Genomic DNA, 15,271 nt, shown 5'->3' on the forward strand with positions numbered 1-15,271 from the left:
TCAAATGATAATAATGACAAAGTAATTTTGTTTTTATTTTATACATTTCTTAAGAAATACTACCGATTTCATGCTGTTTAACTCATTTACAAATGGTGCACTGTCACTTTAAGAGCATTGTCTACATGGTATTCATCAAATTTTGCCAACTCCATTCAAATATAGCCTATGGCTATTCCACAAACTCTTAACATTGTTTGTGCCACATTTAGGACTATTAGCTCAATGATTAGTATATTAAGTTGGTATGAACAACCTTCATTCCTGTGGAAATTTAGAAGCATGTAATGATGCTAGCTAGATATTTTCTGTTTTCTGCAATTAAAGTGAATTATGAACCTGGTAGCCACCTAGCTATCTGTGTGGAAAGTGTTTCAATTGGCAATTTGGCATAGCCTATCATGAGCTTCATGTAAATGCTTTTAGTTTAAGAGAAACGGATTATTGAAGACTTCAAGACTCATCAATTCCATTACACAAAGGAAAAGACCACTCTTCATATTATATCACAGTCCAAATCACAGTGCGTGCAGCTAATGTCAAAGTGCCCTCACATTTTATAAATGGTCGTAGCATAGTGTGAACCGGATAATTCCACAATCTCCTCGCGTTGTTTTTGTTGTTCTCATGATTTCCTTTTAAAAGTTTCTTAAATTAAAAAGGTGAAATCAATTACCAACAATGACAAGCCATCTGGAAACTTCCACCCTCTCTCCCTCTCGTTCCCAATTAAAACAAGTAGCATAACGTTCAAGTTAGATCTGCTGCATAATGGAGACTGAGAGGACCTGCATTTTGACATTGAATTGTTCTCTAAGAAGAGTGAAAAGCATTTTGCAGTAAAGCTTCTCTGGCTAAATTGTGGTGCCCCGTCTGTCCCTTGGTGCCGTGCGCACAGTGCGAGATGCGTGTGGTAGCAGCGGCACTGGACACTTGTTCCAGGTGCGTTTACAGTAGTCTACTATTGACAAGTTAACAAGGCCGATTACCTGTGATTGAAAACCGGGACTGGAGCTGTCCCTGACGGGACAAGTCAAAATCACCCAAAATACGGGATGTCCCGCACAATTCGGGATGGTTGGCAACCTTAGATAGCAGGGATACGTCACTTCTGTTGATGTTCAAACAAAACACTTTTTGGGTCGTTTGGTGGGTGCTTCGTCTCCCCCTAGTGCTTCTTTGTGGAAAAACCGAATATGCAACTTTCTGGTCCCGGACCGAAGAAATCCAGATGTGAATCGGCGGAAGGCCTCGAAAATGTAGTAAGATTTTAGTTTCTAAGAAGACTGCAAAACAGACTTCGACTTGGCTTTGTTGCTGCTGAAATTGTAAGTAGCCTACCCTTGGGTGAACTTCGTTTTTGTAATGTGGTTTGATAGTCTCTTGAACAATGTGTTTGCTCGACCGTTTTATTGTGAGCCCTGTATGTGTTTTGTCTTGGTTTCTTGATGGCTAGCTCGCTAGCTAGTGGGGGGTTACATGCAGCTATTCCGACATGCCGCTACTTAGACATTGGCGTCTAATTGTCTAAGTGGCGGCATTAACATTAATTTTCAAGCGTCCCACTACTGCAACAATTTTTTTTTCCATTGTCGGAGTAGTGACACTTGACCTTTTTTTTTCAAACGTCCTGCCATTCCGACACGAGGTCATTAACAGTGGCGTCATGGCAAAAAACAATAAAAGGCGACATTGATAAATAGCAGGGGGAACAGGATTGGATTCTAGACTACGCACAATAACTTCAACCGAAAGGTTAGTCGCGTCTCAAGGAGTCCAAGAGTGCTCCTCACACACATCAGCTCCGTTGAACAGTGTATATTTTGTGTTTAAGAGCTAAACAAGTTGATTAGAGAGTCATATTTGAAATATCGGGTAGCCTAAATTATAGCCTATAGCGTGTGCATCTCAGAGGAAGAGATTTTGAAAAGAGAGAGAGGATTTAACCTAGGTGATGATTATTTGTGTCTGGTGGTAATTAGACTTGAGTATGGATACCTACGAATTGTTAAAAAATTAAGTTATTGTACAGGGTTCCTACGCAGTATGGAAAACCTGGAAAAGTATGGAATTTGATTTTAGTAATTTCCAGGTCTGGATAAGTATGGAAAAAAGAAACAAGGGTATGGAGAAATATTTGTGTTTCCAGACTATTGCATTTGCAGTACTAATCACTTCACTCAGGTCATAATGAACCATTCCTACTGTTGTGTAGCTTAACTGTCAGTCCCAATCGTCAAGATACAACTAAAAATGACCCAGCTAAATGGACGAATATTAAGTGTCATTTTTTAATTCACTTCAGTTGTTTAATACCTTTGTTTTCACCGAACCAGTAGTGGCCGCAACGTCGAGAATAATATGGTCAGAAAAATCTACCGAGAAGTATGGAAAAAGTATGGAATTTTCAAATGCAAAATGTGTAGGAACCCTGATTGTACTCACACGAACGGCCATAAACTAAGCTTTCCAACAATATGTATATCGAGGGTATTGCAAATAGTATTGGGTATTGGATAGTCGCCGACCCTCATTAGATGTGGATATCTGGAGGTAAGGATAGCCTTCAAGAAACAAGGTTATAAATCACAGTTGCTGTGAGACATACGGCCCTTCTCCAGTCTCTCTCAAAATCAAAACACACCCAATTCACGCTTGGACTTTTCGATTATGTTTCTAAATGTTGGGACTGATGGACACTGAACTCTGGGGGTTATTTGAACGTTCGTTGTGAAGTGGTTTACTGTAAAAGGAGCGTCGGATATCCCGCCTGTCTTTGCACAATTATAGGGCATGATTCAGAATATCAGGTTATAAGAATTCCGCCCGTCTTTGCGCAATTGGCCATTGATTGACGGCCATTAATCAATTAATAACATTAATTCACGTGGCCAGTTCAAAATCACCTAAGGTTTTGACTGAAATGTGTGCCGATATCAATTATTGGGAAAAACATTGTTTGGAGTGGATGGCGGGTGGATTGTTGATGTAGCTGCAGGTGCAGATGACATGACTACAGCTCATCCATGCATCTAGGATGTTGGAATTTGATAGGATACAGGAACTGCAGAGATAAATTGAAAATGAGGATTGGTAATGTCGGAATAGCGGTACTAAAATAAATCGGAGTTGGGGCATGTCGTAATAACGGTATGTCGTAATAGAGGGTTGTCGTAATAACGGGATGTTGTAATAAAGAGTGAACCCCCTAGTGGGGGTTTAGCGTAGCAGTCACTTGCTACCGAAGCTGCAGGGGGAGCTATGTCGTGAAAAATGCGAGCCAAAATCAGGCGAAAACCCAGCGAAGGAATAACCAGACTTGCATAGGGCTTCTTTAATGCCAGTCTTTTCACACTTTTTCCAAATTCAGGGCATGCCGTACAAACTTGAAATTAGGGATGCACGATATATCGGCGGCCGATATATTATTAGCCGATAAGTGAAAAAATGAAAATAATATTATCGGTCCGAACAGAATTCTGGCCTATAATTTGCGCCGATATTTTTTAAAGTCCTAATTTAGGCCTATGTAAGGTCCGTCTGGCTACACTGAGCTAGCCTACTTGAGCTTGGTTGGCTATACTTTTTCCTCAATATAATGTCAGCGGTGTGAATGTATTTCACTACTCTAACAAAATCTGTGGATATGCGTGCATTTGGGAATCTGTGCATCTCAAAATCCTCTCGTGAATGATCCGCCATTTAACCTTAACAGAGCGGAGCTCAGCCCTATCTAGAGCCGTCTTGTGCTGGTGTGTTTGCACTTTACTGCGCTGGTCGGGGAAACAAATAAACAAACTCGTTAGTGGGACGAGTACATAAGTAGACCTAGTTCTAAGTTGTGTTTTAGTATTATATTTGCATTACTTTAGCTTGGGTTTTGTATTTTTACCTAGAAATATGCTAACCATTCGTGCTTCAGTTCCAGACAGGTCATCATAATAAGTTATTAAAACCTTCGGGGCTAACGCCTTTCATTTCTGCTGCAGCAGGTTGTGCGCAACAGAGTAGACGGACATAAGATACAGTCTGAGGAGTTGCAGCTTTATTCAGTTACCCGCAGTTGAAACTAAACCCAAGTTTCCCTCACAAACTCTGATTTGGTCGCTATACTGCAGCTTATTCCCAGCTGAGCCGTTTATGAGCGTTTAGTCCTAAATGAAAACGATTCAAACTCTCTAGCCACTCACTCGCAATTCACTGACGTCAGGTTCACTTAAAGGAGCCACACATACTGTAGGGCTAGGCTACTGTTATGTTGTTGACTGCCGTACTATTGAGGACTATTATGAGTTCTGTCCATCATTTGGTGGTAGGTAAAATTACTGCAATAAAATGATGCTTATTAAATGCTTTCCCCAAATCACTTTTCACAATTTTTTTTCAAGAGTAATATTATCGGTTATCGTATCGGTATCGGCCACAACAAGCCAATAAATATCGGTTATCATTATCGGCCCTAAAATTCCATATCGGTGCATCTCTACTTGTAATGGTTCATATTGACATGTTTGTCTTCCACCCTACAATGTTTGGGCAGTCTATGAATAATACTTTTCATTAAAGGAAAATTCCGGTATTTAGCACTTTGAGTCCCTTTTCTGGTTTGTTTTGGATGAACTAGAGTGGTGGACACCGAAATTTTGATGATTGGTCCTGTTTCGACTTTTCTGACTAGTTTTGAATCGCCTTTGACTACTCAGAGTGGCTGCCAACAGGCATGCACAAACATGTCCTAAAACAACCCTTAAAGTTTGTTTTCAAAACTGTGCAACTCACCGAGTGGTTAGTGGTGTCCACCACTCTAGTTCATCCAAAACAAACCAGAAAAGGGACTCAAAGTGCTAAATACCGGAATTTTCCTTTAACTATTGCTTCCCAGATAATGTGATTTTCAGGCCGTAAAACTGAAGTAATTTCAAGGGCTGACAATATGAAGACAGGATTTGAACAGAAATATTTTACAGGCCTTGGTTTTGGGACACATTCTTGATATAGACAAGGTTTGAACAAAATCTGAGACAGTGCAACAACAAACTGTATGGATTTCAGTGTTTCCTCTATGTTGATTTGGTAGTGGCGACCCGCCACGGTTTAATTTCCTTCCCCCACGGTATCAGAAATGGGGCAGACGCACAATAGTCGCAGTTGCCTTTTAAATGATCCTGCCGACATTATGCATCCCCCGTTGGCGGCCGCTAACATTGCAATTTAACAACAAGCAGAACTATTCAGAGGTTTGGGGCTGTTAAGTTTAACTCCACATAGTGTGTTGATGTGCTTGTGGTCCAAACGTTTGCTTTCTTCTGAGTCACTATTAAACTACACCTCCACCAAAAACGTCACCGCGGTGGGTCCATTTTAATAAGACAACGTTCAACTTGTCAGTTCTGACAGCTCACGTCCTGGTATCAAACATCTGGAAACATTAAAACGGTAAGTGAGTCACTAATATAATACAAATTGGAAATAGTCTATAGATGTAGTAATAGATGTAATGATGTTAAAGTAAATAGTGACACGGAAAAGTTTATTTTTTAATGAATTGGGCTACACAAACGCACAAAGGCCGCACGACCTAAACGTTTGTTACCCCTGTTGCTAAATGTGAAAATAAATTAGCAAAAAGAAGTGCAACCATTTCTTAAAATTTCTAACAAATTAAGCTACAGAATGCTATGTCAAGATCAAATTAAGCAGACAGCGTAGCCTACACATGCTTTAGAGTGGCCTACCCTAATCGATAGGCAAGGATAGCCTACTGACAATTTACAGCAAGTTGTTATGTCAATTATTTGGCAGTATTTATGCCATTAAGAATATATTTTATGAGTGGGAGGTGTCTCTTTAAGTAGCCTAACCTTGTTTCTTTAGGGGAAATAGGGCAAAAATATGTGCAATATTACATTAGCTATTAGACAGTAGACCATTAAATTAACCTGCTGCGTAATATTGTGAACTCCGTTTCCTATTTCCTATTTTCTCCGTTTCCATAACGCTATTATTCATTACTTTATTTTGAGATGAGTTTGTTAAAATATTTCTCTAAGAAAAGGAAGACGCCTGAAGATGAAGATAACCAGGTAAGTTCACATTACCTAGGTGTTTAAGGGAGCTTAGGCTATCTTACCCATTTAGACTATGGCCTACGTGTGCACTGGAGGGTAGCGTTGCACTTCAAGCACTAGTTGGGAAAAGTAAAAGTAGATAGGTCTACATCTAATTTGCATTGAGTCTTTTTTCGCTCAGATTACAAAATTGCTTTATTTATTTATGGAGGAAACACTAGTGGTGGCTTCTATAATATTTTACAATGTCATTACTGGTTGCCTGATGAAATATTAAAGTTAGTTGTATTAAAGGTAGTAGTTTTGGTCAAGAATGGTCATCTTTTAAGCAGCATATGCTGACTGGAGCCTTCAAGGTAAATTAGATACAATTTAAGTTATTCAGAAACATGACTGAGCAACCCAGCTAAATCGCCTACTGTCTGTGTTGTACTGTTTCAGGATATGGACAAGCTTACCATACTGAGCAAACTGGCATCCCAACATGATAAGTGGTGTCAGATCTACCCCTCCCTCAGTAAGCTGGCAGCCATTGCCTTTACAGTGCCAATCTCAAGTGTCAACTGTGAGAGAGATTTCTCCACCATGAACAGGGTAAGATAGTTCAGTGTTATATTAAATGAGAGATTGTTCAGCTATCAATATCCCTCATATCACTCTTTTTATTATTTTATAGGTGAAAACAGACTTAAGGAACAGGCTGCAGGGGGACAATCTAGCAGCATGTATGCTACTCAGCATCAATGGACCACCTCTTTCTGAATTCCCCTATAACCGAGCCTTGGAGTTATTTTTCCAAAAGCCAAGAAAAATTAAATGTGCACAGCAAGGCTGCCAACTTTGCCACTGAGGCAAAGATGGTATTTGTTTCATTATGAAGTTTCATTCTATTCTTTGAATTTTGGTTTCTTGTAAAATTAATTTTGCAGACCTGTTGTAGATTCTCCAAAAATACAGTTCAATCACAACTGAAAATAATGAGGTGAATAAATATAATTGTTTGTGTTGCAGCGAAGTGTCAGTTGTCAGTTCTGTGGTGCTGGGACCGGGGGGGATTCGGACAGGCCTGCCCCCACTGCTTAAAAAAATCCTAGAGGAAACACTGCATTTAACCCAGAAGACTCTGACAGTGCACAAACACCTGCCTGATAAATAGCCTATACACACTTAACTCAAAACAGTTGTTAGGCTTATGTCATTCTGATCTGTAGAAATGTCACATGCAGCCATGCTTAAATTTATTACACATGCATTAGAGGCCACATTAATTATAGGCTAATATATTGTAATACTCAGTATTAATTATTGAATGCTTAGCTGGAATGTTGTTTCCCTATCATCCTATTTTTAACCCTTAAAGGTGTAGGTTTTTGAACATTTTAAGTTCCGCAACAATTGAAGGTTCTAAAATTCTATGTTGAATTCAATGAACCCAGATATTCTTTAGAATGTTAATTTCCCAACATTCCATGACGGTACTCCTTTAAGGGTTAAAGCAGGTATACCTGTGGGCATGTAATTGAGCTACGGGTTTTCTTCAGGAATGGCATGTTTGAACGGGCACTGCACTAGTTAATTGAAAAAATAATTGCCAAGACATATACATTTATCTACTGGAATAAATATTGCATAAGGTCATCCTCAACCTTACAACAGACTACTTGTATGACACTCCATCCAATCCAATGACTCTTGTTATGCACTGGGCTAATGTTTGCAGGTTTTAATTTGCGGGTAGTTAACGTTACAATTACAGTGCTGTAACTGTGGCTATGTTCACTGCATATTCCACAAATGAAAGTGCCATAATGGACATATGCAATACTAACATTACATTACCACACCTGCGAATTCCTAGCTAGCATTTTATCCAAAATGTAAGCACTTTTCAAACCTTGAAAACACTGGAAGAAGTGTGCACACTGCAATTGATTTTTTTTTTTTTTTTTTTCAATTTTCATAAACCCTGTGTATGATTGTGCATATCATTTTAAGTCACTTTGGGCTAAGAACCAAAACATTAACATAGCAATTCCTGGATGCAATTCCAATTTTCAAGTTTGTGTAACCTCTGGAATGCTAAAAATATTGGTATTCTTAGAAAGGTATTATTAAATCGTTAGGCGACCACAAATTTCCATCCATAGTGTTGCAACCAACATCCATAGTAAGATTGTGTGACATTAAAATAGCACATGCCCGGATTACTTTACATATTGTAGGATCATATTCAGTAGCACTGCGGAGCAAAGATTCTAGAACAGAGCTCTGTTCTAGAATCTTTGCTGCGGAGTCCTTGAGCTGTGCTCTGCCAAATACTGCAGATTAGTGGAAAGGCGGCGAAACTAGTATACGGGAAGCAGATCTCTGGGAGGAATGTGGTCTTAACTGAGAACATTTCTGGCAGCTTGCTTAAAGGATTTTTTTTTTTTCAGGGGATCCTTGGCAACTGTTGAATTCAAGACTGGTCTGTAGTCGCAGTGGTCTGAGCCCAGGCATTGCGGTCTGAAGTGTAGGTTCACTGAATAGGTGGACCTGAATAGATGGAAACTGTTTATTTATTCGGGATGCTTGTGTATGAGTCTGAGCAGTAGCTCTTGCCTTGTCAAATGTCTTGACCTTTGCTTTTGAGAGGGAGCATGCTGACAAAACTGATTCTTCTAGAAGCAACATACAGGGCCTCTTTGCGCTGCCAAGTAAGACACAAATAGCAATGTATGCACTTAATGCAGAATCAGCAGAAAGCTCTTTTTTTCCTTTTATTTTTTTGCTTCCACAATTTGGACATATGTTACTTCCAACCAGAGGCGGACAGAGTACACAGCTTCATTACTTGAGTAAAGTACAGATACCCTTTGCTAAATTTTACTCAAGTACAAGTAAAAGTACAACAGTCAGATGTCTACTTAAGTAAAAGTACTGAAGTACTTGTTTTTAAAAGTACTTGAGTATCAAGAGTACAAGAGTAGCCTACATTTTCTAAATATTGCATTACTACTGCCACAGTGCTCACATTTATGTACAGAAACGTACATGGAGTTATGAAAAATGTTAATGTTAATACCTTGGAGAATGTAAAATGAATTGGAAGTAAAATCAAGTCATTTTCATCTTTTTACCATGTTGCCAGGGATGGGCAGTATTTCTAATACATGTATTTAAAATACGTATTTCAAATACAAAATACTATTTTGTAATTAAAACACTTGAAGCGAAAACTATCATTAACTTGTTCAGAAAATTGAAATAGTCTGGTGAGATGGGGCCACAGGTTGGCACATTCCCAGGATGGACCTGCTGCGTCTTCATCCATTGTTTCGTCCATGGTTTCTCTCTTATCTAAATCTGACCATGGAGTTGACTTTGGCGGAAAGCTGAAGGTGATTGCTGATAGGCTGTCCCAATCAGTGGCGCCTGCACAATCCAATCACGTTTGAGAGGGAAACAACAAATTGAGGGTTTCCGAGATTTTTCTTTTTTCCTTTTTTTTTTTAGAAGAAGTAACGGGTACTCACGGTTATGGATAGAAATGTAGTGGAGTAAAGAGTACAATATATGCCTCTCAAATGTACTTGAATAAAGTCATGAGTACTCCCCAAAAATGATACTTGAGTAAAGTACAGATCCCTTAAAATTGTACTCAAGTACTGTACTCAAGTAAATGTTACTGTCCAGCTCTGCTTCCAACACATCGGCTTCCAGAGAACTGAACTGAACAAGTCTTTCATACAATGTAATGCTCTGGGGCAGTGGTCCCCAAACTTTTTCTTCCGAGGGCCAGCTCACTATGCCTGGCTCTAAGTGAGGGCCAGAGACTCGGAGTATCAGTAACCATAAATAGCTTAGTGCTGTGAACAACAGCAGTCTACCTTAGTTGAATATTCCATTACATTTAATCATAGGCTACTGCAATTTAATACCATTGTTAGCTGTGTTTATGTTGCCATCATATCATATCAGTGTAAAATGTAGCTCAAATGAAATAATACTAATAAAAAGACTTTAGCATTCCCAAAAGTATTAGCAGGGAGTCCCAAAAGTATTTTATTCAAAATGTGTGAACTCTATGTCTGCATACACAGCTCAAGTTGTGAACAAGCAATATTCTACAAATAATTCAAAGTTCTCAAACTATGAGAGTTTTATGAAGTGCTGGCAAAAACATCTGAGATCATCTAATGAGAACTTTGTGAACTCTATGAACATTTGAACGAGTGGATAAAAAATAGAAATAATTATCCCAGAAAGTCCCAGAAATATGACTTGAATAGAAGTTAGTTAGTTATTAACAATTAATTAATAAACTTTTAGAATACTTTGAGCATTGATGCAGTCAGCATAGGCCTCTTACATTGTTTACAGGTAGGCCTACATTTCATTCCGTTTTCATTGGCAAACGTGAAACAGCGCCAAAACAACCACCAGTGGACAAAAAGAGTATTTCACATGTATTGTTAAGACTCGCCATAGAGAATGAATGGGGGAAATTACGGAGGTCATAGTTTGACAATGTCGTACTCCAGTGCGGGCCAGATGCTATATACCATGGACATGTTTTGGGGGGCCACCCAAAATGAGTCGGCGGGCCGTAGTTTGGGGACCACTGCTCTGGGGTGTTTGTGTTTGAAAACTGTGGGAGTTCATACTAGAACTCTCTTAATAACTGGCACCAGAACCTGGCTCCATGAGTCTAGGAACTTTTTTAGTACATTTCCCTCTTGAGGGACAATAACATTCTTATTTTGTCTTATCTTATTTTGTCTGATCTTAAAACAAAGGGATAGTCATTTTCAGGATAAAGGGTTTTCAAGTTCGGGGACAGAGGGTCACCGCCTCCTGCCTGCAAACAAGACCCCCCTTGTGTCAGAACTCAGAGTAACTCCTCCACAACAGGATGCGTCATTCATCAGAAAAGGAAACAAGTGGGGAGTAATAGCTTGCAGAGAGAGAGAGAAGAAAAGAGAGCGGAGAATTGTGGCCATGTCAGCCATGAAGTCAGCTCACATATGTATGCAGGCACTGTGTCTGCTGGAATGTAGGAAGCAGAAGGCGGGAACCGTGCAATCAATAAGAATATATACTTTTTTGATCCCGTGAGGGAAATTTGGTCTCTGCATTTATCCCAATCCGTGAATTAGTGAAACACACTCAGCACACAGTGAACACACAGTGAGGTGAAGAACACACTAATGCCGGCGCAGTGAGCTGCCTGCAACAACACCGGCGCTCGGGGAGCGGTGAGGGGTTAGGTGCCTTGCTCAAGGGCACTTCAGCCGTGCCTACTGGTCGGGGTTTGAACCGGCAACCCTGCGGTTGGTTACAAGTCCGAAGCGCTAACCAGTAGGCCACGGCTGCCCCAATAGGCCTACTCGCCAATGTTACTTTGAAAGAAGGCCAGGGTTCTTCCAGTGTAGCTTAAACACAGTCCAGAGATTTACCACTGTGTCTTCTACAGTGAGTGCTCTGCTGATACAGTTTTCTATCGTCGTAGCCTGTGAAAACACATTTCCTGAGGGACAAAAAAAAAACACTGTATCTTCTCACATCTTAATACATCCCGGAAAAGGTCACTCAAAAGCTTAGCAGACCCTCTGGTGGTGGCACCACAAGGCCCAGGACTGGCGCCAGCCACTTATTTGCCGTAATTAAGTAATGAGCTTGGCAGAGGCAGGTGTCTTGGCTGTTGGCTGCTTATTTCAGCTCTGAGGAGGGCGGCTGCTCGGAGTGCTGTTTTAAAAGGCCCCTGGTATGGTCCTCATAACAGGAGCAGTTTAAAGCATAGAGAGAAATGAATCACAAAACAGGGAAGTAAATGTTTATTTAAACTTTGCACTGTTATCACAACACAACATAACACAGAGCACCTCCTAAAGTCACACAACCACAGATCTGCTACTGTCTGGCACAGTGGCTTCATCTTAAAGGGAAACTCTGGTGATTTTTCACATAGATCTCCGTTTCTCGAGGTCACCGAGTTAGGGTGACCACCGCCATGACACTGAAAATGAGGACACTCGTGCCCAAAAATTAGGACAAAGGTCCAAAAGTGAGGACACATACAGATTTGGAGTAACATGGGGAATAATATTAGAAAATAAACCATTTCTATAGAAGGCACCTATTTATTATAACATAATTTATTATAGTAACATTTGTTGTCGTTTTTTTCCCCTTCACATTATTTAACTATTTCCAATATTCCCATTCCCATTATAATAACATAGTAACATTAGTTTTTGTGTGTGTGTTTTTTTTTTTTCACATTAGTCAACAAACCCACCTTTTTAACCCAATAACTTTTTAGTGACTTAATAACTTAGTGAGCTCTGCAGCTATGTTTGCTGGAGCAAAAATTATGCCACAGAAGATTTCCTGGCAGATCTGGCTTTCTCTTTGTGCCTGCCTGTGAGAGCGTGCCTCTCTATGGCACTCTTACCCCTGGAGCTGACATCAATATCTGTTTCACAGTTTACAAAATGCATGGTATGCATCTGTCCTGCTTTTGGTAGCAAAGTGGTGTTCAGAAGAGGCCTACCACGCAGAGTTGAAAGACGTCTTTCTTCGCGAAAAGGAAGTCGGTGGAGTTTGGTGATGTCCCGTGCTATGGTGGTGGCGGATGGTCAGAAATGATGACCCGTACTGTAACAGAGATGAGTAGTTTACAGAGGCCTTGAAATGAGGCGTAGCCTATGTGCGCATGAAATGCGGACAGATGGCCACTCATGATAAAAATCCGGACAAATGTCCAAAAAGGAGGACACACTCTCTGTCCGGACAGAGAGCTCAAAAAAACGGACTGTCCAGACGAAATCCGGACGGATGGCCACCCTACACCGAGTACTGACAAAAAAACAAAACAAAAACAATCGGTTTTACCTATAGCTCGAGTTGCTGCAGCCAACTGCTAAATAAGCCAGGCAGCTACAGCGCTACACTCTGGAGGCATTTTCATGAGCCATGTTCCATCCAGTAGGAGGTGGGACCTGGACACAAGGCAGACTCATTCTCACTCACTCACAGCCATAACAGCCTCTTTCAGCCAGACCTCTCACAACATTAGGTTATTTCCTAAAATATTGTATTGGAAGAATCGTCTCAAATTTTGGAAGAATCCAAATTTTGGATTGTATTGGAAGAATCGTCTCAAATTTTCAATCATTGCTTTGTTTTGCTAGAATATGATCTCAATGAATTATGACAATATGAATATATCCCTGTTGCAAAAACTTTTACCTCGTGACTTTTGTACTTTTCTACTAAATAAAAATAGAATTTAAAAAGGGAAAAAAGCCCCTTTAGTTCAACCAGCAGCAACTTGATCTGAACATGATGAGCTCGGATTAGTGTTAACTGACTCTGGAGTCAGCATCATGAGTCAGGAGGGGAAGCTGAATAAAGCCCGAGCAATCAGAGCCAACCTGGTCCTTCAATGAGCTGTAGCTGAATAAAAAGGGAACGAATCGAGAACACGCCTCCAAGATTTAAAAAAAAAAAGTTTTTTGAAGTTTTTGAGGTGGCGCGTCTTTCAGATAGGGAGGGTGCGGAGCAGAGAGCGGGGATCACATTCCGTCTGAAAAGCACCTAAAAAGGGAGCATGTAGCAGCACACAGAGAGACTTGGTCTGACGACTGATCAGTGAGGGATCACAGGCCTCCAGTCCTCCATTTCCTACTCAACATGAAAACAGGGAAAGCAAAAGTATCTCTTTTTTTCTCACTTTTTTTCCCCGTTTTTATTGGAACCTTACTTTTATTGGAACTACTTTTATTGCGTTAACAAAATAGTGAGGTCCTGTATTTTTCCACTGGTCCAGGAAGAGTGCATGGCACAAGAGGAGAACACATTCCTCTCGTTTGTTTGTTAGGTGCCAACAGACGCTCACGTGGTGATTCCATGATCAGCCTTAACGCATGTCAATAAAGGGATTTGAATCAGTAGGCATGCTAGAATTACCCTGGGCTGGTTGACGCTAAATAAAGCATGTTGCCCTGAATTAGGTGACGAAGATATAGAGAGATCCAAAGAGATGGAGAGAAGGAGGGAGAGGGAGAGAGAGAACAAGAGGGAGGGATGATGACAGACACTGTTGAAACAGAGTGGAGTGATGTGTTTAGGAGAAGGATTAAAGGCAGTTTTGAATGTATCCAGTTTTTGTTCAACAGCAAAGTCTATTCAAATTATGTCATTCGTACATTCACATCTGCCAACCATTCTCGATAGGAAGCATTTTAAAAGAAAGAAATAAACATGTTTTTTTTTCCTTCTCAGAACGCAGAATCATCAAAGTTTCCTCATTGTTTTCAGTGTGAGGCTGAGGAGGAACTTTACCAAGGGTGATTGTGTGTGTGTGTGTGTGTGTGTGTTTGTGTGTGGGGGGGGGGGGGTGATGTTTGTTTATCAAACAGCGGAAGCAGGTGCACTCAACTTCAGAATAAGGCCACCCAGCTGGCCCATTAGGAGTTTATTCATCCAAAAGGCCTCTGTCTAAAGTCAGGTGCCTTATCCTCACCCCTCCTCAGCTGCCATATCGGACACAATACTCTGAAACCTCAAAGTACAGATGTCCTGACCTATGCAGTCCAAATATCTGGTAGGTGACCATCCATCACATGTACTTTTGAGTTCTGTAATTCCTGTCAAAATATCTCTTTTAGTCTTACCAATGCAACAGCAGCCACATGGACGTTTAACAATGTAAACAATGATAGATGACTGGTCTATTAAGATGTAAGATATTCTCCCTCTGACTCCCTATATTTTCCTGCCAGTGCGTGTGTAACCTGCGTTGTGTTGAACCTGCGCGATTCAGCCCTGCACGCGCCCGGACTCGAACCCGCGAAACAGCAGCACCTCAGATCGGGAGGCGAGCGCGCTAACAATTGAGCCAATAGCCCAGGCTACTGGCTCGCATACCAGCAGCACTCTTGAGGCGTCGGGGAGTGAGGTTTACCAACGTTCCACAAGCACAGCTAAGCTATAGCTGGCATCCGTTACACGTGGGTGTATGAGGGTGTCACCCTTAATCCTTGCATTAGGCCTACAGTTTCTGCCGTTTCTGCAGGGCAAATTGTGATGTGTGCGTGTTAACATAACACAAAAAAACTCATTCAAACCTTGCCTTCCAGTATTATTCGAACCATAGATCCGTTCATTTAACAGTATTTTACTTAACATTTGATCCAGGTTCAACTCAAAGGATGATC

The 15,271-nt window shown here is 40.7% G+C and overlaps 1 long non-coding RNA gene across 1 annotated transcript; it reads left to right on the forward strand.

The window, feature by feature from the left end:
• Positions 1-5,053: 5,053 nt before the first annotated feature.
• On the forward strand, positions 5,054-6,952 carry LOC121719756. Its single transcript, XR_006034368.1, has 4 exons — positions 5,054-5,436; positions 6,024-6,083; positions 6,510-6,662; positions 6,745-6,952. It is a non-coding gene; the product is annotated as an uncharacterized LOC121719756 (long non-coding RNA).
• Positions 6,953-15,271: the final 8,319 nt, after the last annotated feature.

The sequence above is a fragment of the Alosa sapidissima genome, chromosome 9 (genome assembly GCF_018492685.1).
Source record: "Alosa sapidissima isolate fAloSap1 chromosome 9, fAloSap1.pri, whole genome shotgun sequence".
NCBI lineage: Eukaryota > Metazoa > Chordata > Actinopteri > Clupeiformes > Clupeidae > Alosa > Alosa sapidissima.